Source organism: Clupea harengus, chromosome 1 (assembly GCF_900700415.2).
Source record: "Clupea harengus chromosome 1, Ch_v2.0.2, whole genome shotgun sequence".
Classification (NCBI taxonomy): domain Eukaryota; kingdom Metazoa; phylum Chordata; class Actinopteri; order Clupeiformes; family Clupeidae; genus Clupea; species Clupea harengus.
The window spans coordinates 32,594,372-32,601,407 of NC_045152.1; positions in this window are offsets into that span (position 1 = coordinate 32,594,372).

Here is a 7,036-nt window from a genome sequence, read left to right on the forward strand (position 1 = left end):
AGAGAGAGAGAGAGAGGAGTAACACTCTGGCTGGCTTGAATTACCCATTTGCCGATTTATTTTTCCCCAAGCTCTTTAATGTGGTCCTGCTTTTAAACAGTATCAAAAGCACTGCTCCAAAGGGGAGAGAGTGAGAGAGAGAGAGAGAGAGAGAGAGAGAGAGAGAGAGAGAGAGAGATATTTATATAGAAAGAGAGAGAGAGCCTTTGATTTTTCTGGAACCTGAAATGATCGCTGGAGATGAAGAGGACCCATGGTTATAGTTCACCCACCCCATCCTCTCTATGGAAAAAAAACTCTCCTTGACTTTATCTCAAGGACTCAGAGTATTTACAGTCGCCCGCCACAGCAACCTATATATCAGCCGGTGGGCAGTGTGTGTGTGTGTGTGTGTGTGTGTGTGTGTGTGTGTGTGTGTGTGTGTGTGTGGTGTGGGGGTCTGCAAAGTCATTAACTGTCCTGTGATCAGTTCCCACGCCTCGGGGTCTCAGCCCGGGGTCTCCTGGGAGGCTTTGGTCCACGTGCCCCCCCCCCCCCTCACCCCCGTCCGCTGACCCGCGGACTAATTTGCAGAGCCACTCAGGCAATCCTGAGGAGCGCCGCCGGATCGATGGGGGCCTTATTGCTATGGAAACCTCTGTGACCCACAACGTCCTTGAACACTTAGCCAGGTGAAAGACAGAGACGGACGGAGGGAGAGAGAGAGAGAGCGAGAGAAAGAAGGAGAGTGACATCGACCGCTTCCAGTGAGGAGGAGGGATGGGTTTAGCAGGGACCGTTGTTGTTGTATATCCCTTGTTGCTTCTCTTTCCCCCGCAAATGGGCGACGGCGGACGGCGCGTCACGTCAGGATTATGCATAAACCTGTTTTCCCCCCTCGACACATCCGTGTTCGTGCCACAGAGCCACCGCTCCATTCCTCATCAAAGAAACATGCACAGTCTCCATAATGGAGCTCGGAAATCCACAAACAACTGTCGCCTGCATCCATGGAGAGACTCGGGACATGAATATGCAGTGCCCTGTGACCAAACAATATAAGAACAGGGGGGCGAGAGAGCATCCTTTTATTTCCCCCTTATCCCCCCCATCCCATCAATGAGAATACTTAAGCATCTTGCACACAAACACCCATTTTTTTCTGTTTTCAATAGCAGTCCCAACTTCGTTTTTCAATTCTTTTCTTTTCTTTTTTTGAAGTGTTTTCAAAAGCCTTCAGCGCCAATTAGTTGTTGAGCCAAAATCCAGTTCAGGGTCAATCCCAATGTAGATGTGAGCGTCCTCCCCGAGCTGCCTGGGAATGGCTGCTGGAGAGGAGCACGTGAGTTGGTTGTGAGGCTCTTCGGATTGTGCAGAGCAGAAGGAGACAGGTGGGGGGGAGGGGGGTGGAGGGTGGTTCGGAGTCCGCCACGCTGAGAGAACCGGGGTGTCATTAATTAAGCAACCCCCATCCCCCCGCGCGCGCGGAGCAGGGAGCGGCAGCTTAGGCGGCGCAACTGGGCGAGAGGAGCTGCTTGGTGCCCTGTGCGGGGGGGGGGGGCGGGCGAGCGCCATCAGTCATCCTCCACACTCGGGGAGAAGAAGAGGACAGGGAACGGGTGAAATGGCCTCGTGAGCCTTACGGGAATGGGCATTGCTTAGCAACCACTTCACACAGCTCTGGTTAGAAAAAAAAAAAACTGAAAAAAAAAAACCGAAAACGTTCTCCATTGCTCAGATTGTTGCCCTCTCTGTTGCATGTTGAGTGTGATTTAAGGAGAAATAAAAGCTAAGTGCTAGATTAGCCTTGTGCATGGCTGGCCTGATTTGAGAGATGAGGAGATTGGAGACTTCATTGTTTACCATGCAGAAAATTAGTTTTCATCAACTGTTGAAATGCCAAGCATGCCAAGACATCTCCAATCAATCACAGAGCTGTGTGGCCATCCGCAAAAAAAATCTTCCCTTGTCTTTCCTTTCCTTGTTAATCTGATAATAAAACGAGTAGCTATACATCATCTTTCAACAAAATATTCACTTCAAAAGCAATAGACATCATCAGCAGAATAGTAATGCTTGCATGCGTCATACTAAGCACTTTCCAGGTGTTAATCCGACTGGTAACATTCTGGGGGGGGGGGGGGGGGGTCACAGTATTCTCATCTCGACCCAGAAGTTTGTTTAAAAAAGGATGAATTACTTCAAGGCTGAAACGCCTGCAAATATATTTCATGGCTTTTGAAAAACAAAAAAATGCCAGTGTTGAGATGCAGCCGTGGTGCTGGCTGCTCCGACTCTGTCACCGAGTATCCCATCCCTGCTGGCAGCCATCATCAGCGCCATGGTGATCTGACTCTGTCCACCAAGTATCCCATCCCTGCTGGCAGTCATCATCGCCATGGTGATCTGCTGCCGTCGACCTGGTTACAGGCCTATCAGTTTAACGTGAAAACAGTGACCTTCTGATGACCTCCAGCAGCACAGGCAGCCCAGTAGACCCAAGAGACACAGGAGGCCCAGGAGGCCCTGATCGGACCTCCATCCACCCACTCCCTAGTCGGCTGCTGTCTTGGGAGGATGCGAGGAGCTGTCTTAGGAGGATGCGAGGATGCGAGGAGCTGTCTTAGGAGGATGCGAGGAGCTGTCTTAGGAGGATGCGAGGATGCGAGGAGCTGTCTTAGGAGGATGCGAGGAGCTGTCTTAGGAGGATGCGAGGATGCGAGGAGCTGTCTTGGGAGGTTTGCTAAAATGGGAGCCAACAAAATAACTAAGCTTTGGTTATTGTCCGTCTTTCCTAAGGGGATTGCCACACCTTGTGAGTTTGCCCCCCCACCCCCACCCCTTCCGTGCGCCCTCGTTCATGCCTGAGGGGCCCCAGGCCTCTTGGAGCAGCAGTGATGTGCTGTGAAGGGGGGCTCTGACGCACACACACACACACACAAACACACACACACTCACACTCTTGGAGCAGCAGTGATGTGCTGTGAAGGGGGGCTCTGACACACACACACACACACACACACACACACTCACACTCTTGGAGCAGCAGTGATGTGTTGTGAAGGGGGGCTCTGACACACACACACGAGTTCTCCTTGCATATTCTTGCCGCAGGTCAGATAACGATAAAAAAAAAAAAAACACACACACACACACACAAAAAAAATCAAGGTGTGTTTTCTCCCCTCCCCTCCCCTCTCCTCCCCTCTCTCTCCCCTCCCCTCTCTGGTCCAGATTTGTCAGGATGATCTCTCACTCCACTCTGGGTGAAGCCTGATGGATACTGACAACACAGCGGCGGTATTGTCCAAGCTGACATGCATCCTCTGGGGGTTACTTCTTCCCGCACGAGCGTGCGTGTGTGTGTGTGTGTGTGTGTGTGCCTGTTTACTGTATGTGTATGCTTCTGTGTGTGTGTGCACTGTATGTGTATGTGTGTGTGTGTGCCTGTACTGACCTGACAGCCCGTAAACACACAGAACTGTCTGTGGAGGAGGCTGTGGAGCTGCGCTCATCCCAGGAGAGGAGGTTGGGGAGAGGGAGAAGCACTGGAGGTGTGATGGCTTCATAGAGCCAGGAGATGGGAGGGGTCGGAGGGGGGAGGGTTGGGCACTATTTGTTACACGGACTGATAGAGTATGGAAGAGGCATTGCATGTATTCGCTGGCACTATCCACCATTTCCATGTAAACCTTAATTTGCAGTTGGAAAGATCAAGCTTCTCCAGTTTTTGTTCCCTTTCTCTCTCTCTCTCTCTTTCGTTCGTTTCACTCTCGCTCTCTCTTTTTTTTCTCTCTCACTCTCTCTCCGTCGGTCGTCCAATGCTCAGACCGTGACCTCTGTCTTGCTGTTCGTGGGTAGCCCCTTGTGCTTAGGGTGCATGTGGGGCGACTGTCCGTAGCCCAGGGCTGCCGGCTGGGAGAAGAGCTCTGGCAGCGTCTCGATGCTGAACTGCCTCTTGACGTTCGTGTAGGCGGCCTGCCCCTGCCGCCGGCTGCTGTTGGGCAGGCCCTGCTGCTGCTGCTGTGCTTGCTGTGCTTGCTGCTGCGCTTGCAGTGCCTGCAGTGTCTGCAGCGTGTGCTGCGAATGCTGCAGCGAATGCTGCGAATGCTGCTGCTGCTGCTGCTGGAAGGACTGGTTCATATGGACCACCTGCGGGTGCTGGACGTGACTCTTGCTGGGGTCCCACACCTTAAAGGCGGAGGCGGAGGTGAGCGGGTGGGTGTTGGTCTTGGCGATCTTGGGCTTTGGCAGCTGCGCCGCCGTGGCGGTGATGGCCAGCGGGGCGTGGATGTCCGGCGGGGGCAGGAAGGGCTTGTCCTTGGGGTGGAAGGCGATGATGGGCTGGAAGGTGGGGGGGCTGGACGTCTGGCGCATGCTGTACTCCATCATGGGGTAGCTCTTGTAGTAGTCCCGGGGGCCCGTGTCTGCGGCACACACACGGGGAGAGGAAATCAATCAATCAATCAATCAATCAATCAATCAATTCAATCTTATATTGCGCTTTCTCATACACAGTCATACCGGTGGTGGTGGTAAGCTACCTCAGTAGCCACAGCTGCCCTGGGGCAGGCAGACTGACAGAAGCGTGGCTGCCAATCAGCGCCAACGGCCCCTCCGACCACCACCACCAACATTCATTCATATTCATACGATGCAATGCCTGTCTTTATGATGGGGAAAGGTTGGATCACTCAAGACAGTTCAGGACTGAGTGGATTTGATTTATTATTATATTTATTAGACCTACAGTGACATGCCAGTTGAATCATTCTATTCAATAGGAGTGAAGATGCTGCTAGAGTCGGCAATCCGCTTAATTTTTACATTCACATTTATTCAGCTAGCAGGTGCTCAGATGTGCAACAGTTCAGATATGCATTTTGTCTTATTAGTTGCCAATCCGATTACCTGGGAATCTAATCATGCTCTACTAGTTTCTGTACAAGTTGAGCGACAAGGATAGTTCAAGATAGTATGAATTGTTGATATGGCCAGCACTACCTTTCAGGGGATTCAGAGGTGAGGACCACACTACACACTACACACTATACACACAATGACCACACTACACACACTACACACACAATGACCACACTACACACTACACACTACACACTATACACACAATGACCACACTACACACACTACACACACAATGACCACACTACACACTACACACTACACACTATACACACAATGACCACACTACACACACTACACACTACACACACTACATTGTCGGTACCAAAATCATGCTCTACTAGTTTCTGTACAAGTTGAGCAACAGGATCGATCATGTCCTCATAGTTCAAGATATTATGATGTTTGAAGTCAGTACCAAAATGCATACCACCATACTTACAAAAAAAATTATATACAAGATACATTTTACCACGTGCCCAATTAACACGATCACAGTGATCTGGCTGAAACTGTCAAAATAATGAGTATGAGTAATGGATGTTCGCAGAGAATGAGAATCAAATATGTTAATATTGAAAAAATGAAAATATTATTTTCCCTGACACATAATATAAAAAACCTAGGTTTTTTAAACATTTTACAAGGATTGCTATTTTGATTAGTTTTGGCATATATTTTGTTCCTGATTGTGGTCAAGGACCTAGATTATCTGGCATGTTTGGGTAAATCACTTCAACCACATTCAAAGACCCTTATGTCTGTTAAAAGTGGAAGTAGGTTTTGGCCTCACACAGGGACAGCCATTAATGTAGGAACGATGGCTCTGCAGTGTGTGTGTGTGTGTGTGTGTGTGTGTGTGTGTGTGTGTGTGTGTGCGCCAGATAGATGTGAGTGCAGTTGAGCGTGAATGTTAACATTCTCCTCACAAGGGCCACCACCAAGATAATATTGGCACTGTCCTCCTGACCACACAACCAATCAAATGTTGGTGATCTCACTCGATTGGATAGGCATTAAGTATTCAACAGTTGCTGATCAATGTGTGTGTGTGTGTGTGTGTGTGTGTGTGTGTGTGTGTGTGTGTGTGTGTGTGTGTGTGTGTGTGTGTGTGTGTGTGTGTGTGTGTGTGTGTGTGTGTGTGTGTGTGTGTGTGTGTGCGCCGGATAGATGTGAGTGCAGGTGTACACACCATAGTGGTCAAAACAAAAGGTCAGTTACACATCGGTCTCATAAAATATACTACACAATCAATTTGGAACTCTGATGCGCTTGATGCCCATGGAGGACACAGGTTCGATTCCGGCCTGATGTCATTTCTCCTGTCCACTCCCCGCCTCTTCTCCCTCTCATTTCCTGTCCCACTCTTCACTAAGACTATCGATTAAAGCCCAAAAATAAATCTTAAAAAAAAAAAAAAAAAAATGTACTGAATGACTATAACCCAAATTCCATATCATACCATATCAATAGCTAGTCGAGGTTGAAGGTCTTTGGAGTTCTGAATAATAGATTGGCAGCACTCACGGTTGTGGAATATTAAACAGACCAACATATATAACATATCAAAAGCATTTATTTGCAAAATGAAAAAAAAGTAAAACCCACAATATGTACCCTTACTAAAGTACCTACTGTATGTAACAAACTAAAGGGGTGTGTGTGTGTGTGTGAGAGAGTTGTACCTACAAAAGTATGCCTGTCATTTACGTAGCAATGACTATAAAAAAGCATGGCGTCATTACACTTACGTTATAAAGAAATAAAGCCTAAACTGGTCAACCACATGGCTTTTCTGTGTTTCTGTGTGTGTGTGTAACTTAGATTATTAGGTGCCACTTAGTCTGCATATGTACAAGAGCATGTTTAGACCAGAGGTGATAAGAAGGGTCGAACTGTGCTTCTTCCGACCTTGTGCAAAACTTCCATCCTTGCCTCGGACGTCAGAAATCCACCACGTGGTTATCCCTGCTGAACGCTCAACTTCTGTCTATATAAACCTTGTGCGATGTGTTTAATATTGCTTCACTTTCAGCCTTGTGCTGGGAGTGAGCCCGATTGCAATTGTTGTTTGTCTAATAATAAATATACTTATATGCAGCTCCGGAGTCCTGAGGTAACTAGGGTGAATTTT